This window comes from Salvelinus sp. IW2-2015, linkage group LG35 (genome assembly GCF_002910315.2).
Source record: "Salvelinus sp. IW2-2015 linkage group LG35, ASM291031v2, whole genome shotgun sequence".
Lineage (NCBI taxonomy): Eukaryota > Metazoa > Chordata > Actinopteri > Salmoniformes > Salmonidae > Salvelinus > Salvelinus sp. IW2-2015.
In genome coordinates, this window is record NC_036874.1 from 6,002,833 (window position 1) to 6,012,639 (window position 9,807).

Consider the following 9,807-nt stretch of genomic DNA (forward strand, 5'->3'; position numbering starts at 1 on the left):
ATTTCTCCCATTCATGTTCTCCCATTCATCTCTAATTTTGCTGTACTAAAGCCCTGTCGGAAATAGGACACACAATCTACTGTAGGTGAGTAAAGAAACAATGTTAAAGCAAAAGGGCTTTGTTACACCATTGTTTATGACCTGTGTTGTCGTTTATGAACATTGTTGACATTGGCAACCAACTGTTTCATCAATGTCATTTGAAGCGAATCGGGATTGCAACTTCATGGCAAGTACAGAGCCTCAATCTGAAGCAGGATGGTGCCGAAGTCAAAATGAGGGCCAGGCATTCCCAGGGCAGAGKGAGAACAAAACACGCCATGAGGCAAAAACACTGCTGGGACACAGGGAGAGAACACRGGGCCAAGAGCACTGAAAGTTATGGAGAAACGTCCTGCTATAGCGTCAAAACTATCCTCACGTTCTAATAGTATGGTTATAAAAGAATGGACTTGCAGAACCCAGCTCTTTTTTTTAACCTTTATTTATCTAGGCAAGTCAGTTAAGAACAAATTCTTATTTTCAATGACGGCCTAGGAACAGTGGGTTAACTGCCTTGTTCAGGAGCAGAACGACAGATTTTTACTTTGTCAGCTCAGGGATTCAATCTCGCAACCCTCCGGTTARTAGTCCAACACTCTAACCACTAGGCTACCTGCCACCCCAATACCGAGCATGTTGCTTGTTGCTGTGGGTATTTCAAGTGTCTCGTGTGTTTAGATATCTGGTCCTCCCCCATCGCTGAGCACAAGTCTTTCATCCCAAACTTCAAACGTAGTCTCATTAAACCCTTACGTCACACAGTCCTCAAGGAAGCACAGTGCCCATTTTGGAAGCAGAATAGAGAATCGATCCCCCTTGCTTTCCAGGGTCCCATAGTTCATTAGGATCGGCAGTTAACTCTCATGGTACGTCTTTAGTAGTGTCTTTAGTAGTGAAGTTCCAGTGCCATGCTCTATAAATTATCAGCAAAAGGCTTGTTAAGATGATGGCCTCTGACTGTTATAATCAGTGTTTAACCATTTGGAAGTTGTCTGACTAAAGCTGCATCGATTTTTTTTTGGGGGGGGATGCTATTACAACAGTCAATTATAAGTATTCTTAGAATGAGTTAACTGCTATTCAGTACTGAGGTTATAAGTAGTGGTCTACATTGACGTGGTGCACAGAGAGAATGGCATGCAGCATTAGTGTATTCTCCTCAAGCTCCACCCACCTGTCTGACCTCTGAACCCAACAGAGAATATCCTTCGCTTCYTCCTTGGAAGAATACACCCTTCCTGTCTAATGCAACTGGGTTAATGAGCTGGGAACACTAGCACCTGGAATTATATACATCCCCCATTTCCCCTAACATAGCCTACAGTAACACTCAAATTAGACTAAATTGGTGTGATATCACTAGCGCAGTGTTTGCTTTAGACTTCTGGTCTATTATTCATGGCGTTGTTATTGTTAATTTGCAATGTTTCTGTTTGGTTCACTTCTTTCATATTTCCTGGTTCCAATGTAAATGTAGTGAACACCTACAGTTGAAGTTGGAAGTATACATACACTTAGGTTGGAGTTATTAAAACTCGTTTTTCAACCACTCTACACATTTTTTGTTAACAAACTATAGTTTTGGCAAGTCGGTTAGGACATGTACTTTGTGCATGACACAAGTAATTTTTCCAACAATTGTTTACAGACAGATTATTTCACTGTATCACAATTCCAGTGGGTCAGAAGTTTACATACACTAAGTTGACTGTGCCTTTAAACAGCTTGGAAGATTCCAGAAAATGATATCATGGCTTTAGAAGCTTCTGATAGGCTAATAAGTCAATTGGAGGTMACCTGTGGATGTATTTCCCCTTAACATGTATTTTTAAACTCACGCTTGATGTTAAGGAAATCCTCAAGTTATGGAAATCTGCTTGTGTACTGCCTCTCCTGYAAGGTGGAGATCCTTCACTACTTGACAACTATCGACCCATAGCAAAATMATCTGTACAGTCTAAGGTACTGGAGTCCTTAGTTAGTAGGCAGCTAAAGACCTACTTCCAAGAAAACAACATCTTAAATGGAATGCAATCAGGTTTTAGGTCTGGCCACAGCACTGTTTCAGCAACATTGAAAGTTTTAAAAGACATCCACTGTGCTCTTGATAAGAAGTTACATTGTGTGTCTGTCTTTATTGATTTGTCGAAGGATTTTGACACCGTGGACCATGCTGTGTTAGTGCAAAGGTTAAAATGTTGTGGAATTACTGGTCATGCTCTAGATTGGTTTATAAATTACCTATCAAATCGTATACAATGTGTAATGGCGGATGGTTGTAAATGGGAGTCCATAGAGGTGTGCTCAAGTGTTCCGCGAGGTTCTCTTTTGGGCCCACTGTTGTTCATTTTGTACATCAACAACATTGGTGATCTTATTGAAACAGCGGATGTTCATTTTTATGCAGATGATACTGTTCTTTATTCAAGTGGTAGTAGTTTATCTAATATTGATATACAGTGCATTCGGAAAGTATTCAGACCCCTTCACCTTTTCCACATTTTGTTACAGCCTTATTCTAAAATGGATTAAATGTAAAAAATGTTTGTCATCAATCTACACACAATACCCCATAATGACAAAGAAAAAACACGCTTTTATACATTTTTGCAAACTTATTCATTTTTTTTTTAAAGAAATACCTTGTTCAGACCCTTTGCTATTAGACTCGAAATTGAGCTCAGGTGCATCCTGTTTCCATTTGATCATCCTTGAGATGTTTATACAACTTGATTGGAGTCCACCTGTGGTAAATTCAATTGATTGGACAMGATTTGGAAAGGCACATATCTGTCTATATAAGGTCCCACAGTTCAGAGTGCATGTCAGAGCAAAACCAAGCCATGAGGTTGAAGGAATTGTCCGTAGAGCTCCGAGACAGGATTGTGACAAGGCACAGATCTGGGGAATGTTACAAAAAAAATTCTGCAGCATTGAAGGTCCGCAAGAATACAGTGGCCTCCATCATTCTTAAATGGAAGAAGTTTGGAACCACCAAGACACTTCCTAGAGCTGGCCACCCGGCCAAACTGAGACATCTGGGAGGTGACCAAGAACCCGATGGTCACTCAGACAGAGCTCCAGAGTTACTCTGTGGAGATGGGAGAAACTTCCAGAAGGACAACCATCTCTGCAGCACACCACCAATTAGGCCTTTATGGTAGAGTGGCCAGATGGAAGCCACTCCTCAGTAAAAGGCACATGACAGCCTGCTTGGAGTTTGCCAAAAGGCACCAAAAGGACTCTCAGACCATGAGAAACAAGATTCTCTGGTCTGATGAAACTAAGATTGAACTCTTTGACCTGAATGCCAAGCGTCACATCTGGAGGAAACCTGGCACCAGCCCTACGGTGAAACATGCTCGTGGCAGCATCATGCTGTGGGGATGTTTTCAGCGGCAGAGACTGGGAGACTAGTCAGGATCGAGGMAAAGAGAAATGTAGCAAAGTACAGAGAAATCCTTGATGAAAATCTGCTTCAGAGCGCTCAGGACCTCAGACTGGGGAAAAGATTCACCTTCCAACAGGACAACGACCCTAAGCACACAGCCAAGACAATGCAGGAGTGGCTTCGGGACAAGTCTCTGAATGTCCTTGAGTGGCCCAGCCAGAGCCCAGACTTGAACCCGATCTAACATCTCTGAAGAGKCCTGAAAATAGCTGTGCAGCGACACTCCCCATCCAACCTGACAGAGTTTGAGAGGATRTGCAGAGAAGAATGAGAGAAACTCTCCAAATACAGATGTGCCAAGCTTGTAGCGTCATACCCAAAAAGATTAGAGGCTGTAATCGCTGCCAAAAGTGCTCAAACAAAATACTGAGTAAAGTGTCTGAATACTTACGTAAATGTGCTATTTCTGTTTTTTATTTTGTATAAATTTGCTATCATTTCTAAAAACTTTTTAAAACTTTGTCATTATGGGGAATTGTGTGTAGAAACTATTTGATACATTTTAGAATGACAGTGTAACAAGGTCAAGGGGTCTGAATACTTCCGAATGCACTCTGTTTTTATTGGAACAGCTTTTTTAAAGTGTGAATTAAGTGAGGAGGATTTTTCTGTCTTTCACTTTTCCTCTTGTAAATTAACAATTTTTTGTATTTTTATTTAACTAGGCAAGTCAGTTAAGAACACATTTTTATTTACAATGATGGCCTACCTCAGCCAAACCCTAACGACACTGGGCCAATTGTGCACCACCCTATGGAACTCCCAATCACAGCTGTTTGTGATACAGCCTGGAATCAAACCAGGGTCTGTAGTGATGCCTCTCGCACTGAGATGCAGTGCCTTAGACCGCTGCGCCACTCGGGAACTCTTAATCATACTCACAGTTTGATACCTTCATCATTCCTAAACGATGAGTGAAAATCCTTTCAATCAAGTCATGGTGAACCAATCAGAGGTGGGATTATTCCTTGTGGAAACTATGAGCTTTGATCACCTGATGTCTGAATGAGTGTCACTCCATTTCGTGTTTTGGCATCTTTTGATCCCTAGACCTCAATGGAGATTCAGTCCAGTATACATTGACTTAAAAAATGTCATCACTGTGTGATTTCTGGATAATCAGTTATGACAATGTTCCCCAGTCATGTATGACCGGAAAATGCTAGTGTAGTACTCATACTTTTCCCAAGCTTCATTTTATTTTATTTTTTATTTTATTTAACATTTATTTAACTAGGCAGGTCAGTTAAGAACAAATTCTTATTTACAATGACGGCCTACCAAAAGGCAAAAGGCTTCCTGCGGGGAAGGGGGCTTGGATTTTTAAAAACGTGTTTAAAAATATGAATCATTGTCAGGGGTCTGAATAAAATCAGAGAGCACTGTATGTAGTATTCAAACATTCAAGTCATGGTGAACCAGTCAGAGGTAGTATTATTCCTTGTGGAAACATTGCATTGATCACKTGATGTCTGAATGAGTGTCACCAGGTGTCATCTCCACACTCCAACAGCATCATAATACAAAACGAATTGTCAGTTTAGAGTGTGTCTCTGTTGATTAATCCTCACAATGTATGCATTGACACATCCAACCTGTACATTTCTAGAATTAGCTTACCCTCTTCAAATCCTAACCATATTGGAGGGTAAATGCTAAACAGACCTTTACTGTCCAACTAGGGGCAACTTCTTCCCTCTCCATGTTTGCTTGTCCTTCTCTCTTTTCCAGTTGTTCAGCGACAGACATAAGACTACAATGAAAATGTCAGCCTGAGAAAACCAGCTTCCAACGTAAGTGACACTAATTAGTTATCGTGTGAAACATTTTCTTCAAAGTGACAACTGGATTTTAAATATCATCCAAAATATTTTGCTGTGAGCCTCTAGGGCCCACACATTTTGGGAAGGGATTTGCACACTTGGCAAAGCAGTCCCATGCTAAAAAGACTAAAGAGAGAGAAAGAGAGAGAGAGAGAGTAAAGCAAAATGACTACAACACATTGTAGTCTGAAGGAATGACTCACACCCTGATTTTAATCCAACATCATATGAATTGCCGACTCAGTCTTGTACTGAAGCTAAATGTTCATATTTATACAGTGCCAGAGTTGGCTTAAAGGCTAAACATACGCACCTCAAAGAGATGGCATAAATATTTTCCATGCTTAAGCGATGTTGCAAGGATATTGAATGCCAAATAGCTAGCTTAAATGCTAAATATATATTTCATCCGACACCAAAAAGATTTCTAGGGGCTACAAGTCAGCTTTTGTTAACTTTGTACGCCTATGGATCTAACTGGTTTTCTGTTCAAATTTCAACATTGACTGGTAAGGACTAGCCTTGTATGACCATCCATATCTAGCCAGGGTACATTCTGTTTAAGTTCTCAAATCAGGATGGTCGTGCGAGGCTAGGTAAAGATACACAGACGTCACTCCACTCTTCATTCTGAGTGAGTGGAGATGGAGAGAAAGGGAGAAAGAAAGAAAGATAGCGAGAGTGAGCGAGAGAGAGAGAAAGAGAGAGACAAGTGTCTGCAGGTTTTTGTTTTTTCCTTTCAATTAAGACCTWGACAACCAGATGAAGGGAGTTCCTTACTAATTAGTGACCTTAATTCATCAATCAAGTACAAGGGCGGAGCAAAAACCCTCAGACACGRGGCCCTCCGTGGAATGAGTTTGACACGTGTCATACAGTAAGGCTCAGACAGGGCTGCATAACAAACCAATGGCTGGTGTGCCATTGGTTTGGCACCTGTCTGTGTCTAGAACGATTTCAGTATACAACAATCATACCAATCAAATATGAATAGACTTCCTATGAAGCCTTTTCTCTCCCAGCTGCTATGAAGTGGAATTTGGTAGACCAGCCCCCTTGTTTTGCTGGGGAACTTCTCCAGACATGAGACATGGTAATGAGGTTAATGAACCCTGTCTTTTATCATTACGTTAAACCAARGTTTTGTTGCTGCTTGTTCCAGTAACACATGCAGGTGTGTTCTAACTTTTTCCTTCCATATGCCAAGCTTGTATCTGATCAAGGCAAGAGGAGAGATGGGTGGCACATCACAATGGCACCTGATTAGGTGTGGGTATTTCTGTCCTGAAAGCACCTTCCAAATAAGGGTTAKGGTACAATAGGTAAAAGTGTAACCTACCATTATCTTAAAAGAGATTGGATGCCATTTAAATGACTTCAGCCCCACTCTTCTAACCCTCTCTGATTTTATTTGGTAATTGTAGGGAAGAATGTCGGACAAAGAGCTTGTCCTTATGTATAAAATGATATAGGATTCAATGTTTGTGACATTGAAAGCAATAGCAGCAGCAAGGTTTCCAGGACCTGGCATATCCTYAGGGAGTGGCACTGGCACACTTGGTTTTCTCTTTATAAACATCTTTTAAAATGTTAAGGCTCTACGAAGGTTTGAAATTAAACTTATCTATATGACAAATTACTTATAGTATTGTTTGTGGTTGAAATTGGRGGACATTTCAACTTCATAGCCGTTTACACTAGCTGTGAATTCCCATATGTGTATACGGAAGTCCATTTGTTTACATCATCTTATTCTTTGAGGTTATTGATTTATTTGGAAGCCAAAATGACTCAAATATTCACAGGCAAAAAAAAAGTAATTTGATGTTTTCCACGTCCTAGTCGTATACTGCCATCTGGTGTGTTTTCCTCAATAGCACACATTGTGTACTGAAAATTAAAGTGGTGGCTATCATTATAGTTTTATCCACATGGGGTCATCAACGGATTCAAACCAACAGAATGAACACAAGGTCGATTTCTGTTTCAACATGAAGATAGTAAACGTCCTCTCACTGTCAACTGCGTTTATTTTCAGCAAACTTAACATGTGTAAATTTTTGTATGAACATAACAAGATTCAACAACTGAGACATAAYCTGAACAAGTTCCACAGACATGTGACTAACAGAGATAAAATAATGTCCCTGAACAAAGGGGGGGGGGGGTCAAAATCATTAGTGACAGTCAGTATCAGGTGTGGCCACGAGCTGCATTAAGTACTGCATTGCATCTCCTCCTCATGGACTGCACCAGATTTGACAGTAATATCTGGTGAGGATCTGCCTTACAACAGGCTTACAAGCCCTCAGTCCAGCCTCTCTCAGCCTATTGCGGACAGTCTGAGCACTGATGGAGGGWTTGTGCGTTCCTGGTGTAACTCGGGCAGTTGTTGTTGCCATCCTGTACCTGTCCCGCAGGTGCGATGTTCGGATGTACCGATCCTGTGCAGGTGTTGTTACACGTGGTCTGCCACTGCGAGGACTATCAGCTGTCCGTTCTGTCTATCAGTGTCTGTTGGGTGGTTTCTGTCTCCTGAGCGCTGTCTTTGGCGTCCACAGTACGGACATTGCAATTTATTGCCCTGGCCACATCTGCAGTCCTCATGCCTCCTTGCAGCATGCCTAAGGCACGTTCACACAGATGAGCAGGGACCGGGGCATCTTTCTTTTGGTGTTTCTCAAAGTCAGTAAAATGCTCTTTTAGTGTCCTAAGTTTCATAACTGTGACCTTAATTGCCTACGACTGTAAACTGTTAATGTCTTAACAACCGTTCACAGGTGCATGTTCATTAATTGTTATGATTCATTGAACAAGCTTGGGAAACAGTGTTTAAACCTTTACAATGAAGATCTGTGAAGTTATTTGGATTTTTACGAATTATCTTTGAAAGACAGGGTCTGAAAAGGGACGTTTCTTTTTTGCTGAGTTTATATGGCTATGCCTACTTCTTATAATGTGCTCACCAAACAGGTTTATATAGAGGAGACATTTTTGTAGAATAAATACAGGTACAGTTGAAGTTGGATGTTCACATACGCCTAAGCCAAATACATTTAAACTCAGTTTTTCACAATTTCTGACATTTAATCCAACTAAAAATTCCCTGTCTTAGGTCAGTTAGGAATAATAGTAGAGAGAATGATTTATTTCAGCTTTTATTTCTTTCATCACATTCCAGTGGTCAGAAGTTACATACACTCAATTTGTATTTGGTAGCATTGCCTTTAAATTGCTTAACTTGGGTCAAACGTTTTGGGTAGCCTTCCACAACTTCCACAATAAGTTGGGTGATTTTGGCCCATTCCTCCTGACAGAGCTGGTGTAACTGAGTCAGGTTTGTAGGCCTCCTTGCTCGCACACGCTTTTTCAGTTCTGCCCACAAATTTTATAAGGATTGAGGTCAGGGCTTTGTGATGGCCACTCCAATACCTTTGACTTTGTTGTCCTTAAGCCATTTTGCCACAACTTTGGAAGTATGCTTGGGTCATTTGTCCTTTGGAAGACCCATTTGCGACCAAAGCTTTAACTTCCTGACTGATGTTCTTGAGATGTTGCTTCAATATATCCACATACTTTCTCTACCTCATGATGCCATCTATTTTGTGAAGTGCACCAGTCCCTCCTGCAGCAAAGCACCCACAACATGATACTGCCACCCCTGCTCCACGGTTGGGATGGTGTTCTTCGGCTTGCAAGCCTCCACCTCTTTCCTCCAAACGTAACGATGGTCATTATGGCCAAACAGTTTTATTTTTTGTTCATCAGAGGACATTTCTTCAAAAAGTACGATCTTTGTCCCCATGTGCAGTTGCAAACTGTAGTCTGGCTGTTTTATGGCGGTTTTGGAGCAGTGGCTTCTTCCTTGCTGAGCAGCCTTCAGGTTATGTCGAATAGGACTCGTTTTACTGTGGATATAGATACTTTTGTACCAGTTTCCTCCAAATCTTCACACGGTCCTTTGCTGTTGTTCAGGGATTGATTTGCACTTTTCGCACCAAAGTACGTTCATCTCTAGGAGACAGAACGCGTCTCTTTCCTGAGCGGTATGACGGCTGCGTGATCCCATGGTGTTTATACTTGCCTACTATTGTTTGTACAGTGAACGTGGTACCTTCAGGCTTTTGAGAATTACTCCCAAGGATGAACCAGAGTTGGGAGGTCTACAATTTTTTTCTGAGGTCTTGGCTGATTTCTTTTGATTTTCCCATGATGTCAAGCAAAGAGGCACCAAGTTTTGAAGGTAGGCCTTGAAATACATCCACAGTACACCTCCAATTGACTCAAATTATGTCAATTAGCCTATCAGAAGCTTCTAAAGCCATGACATCATTTTCTGGAATTTTCCAAGCTGTTTAAAGGCACAGTCAACTTAGTTGACTGTGATTATTGAAGTAGGCTACATTAGGAAAATGTTGCAGTAACTTTCTGACCCACTGGAATTGTGATACAGTGAATTAATCTGTAAACAATTGTTGGAAAATGACTTGT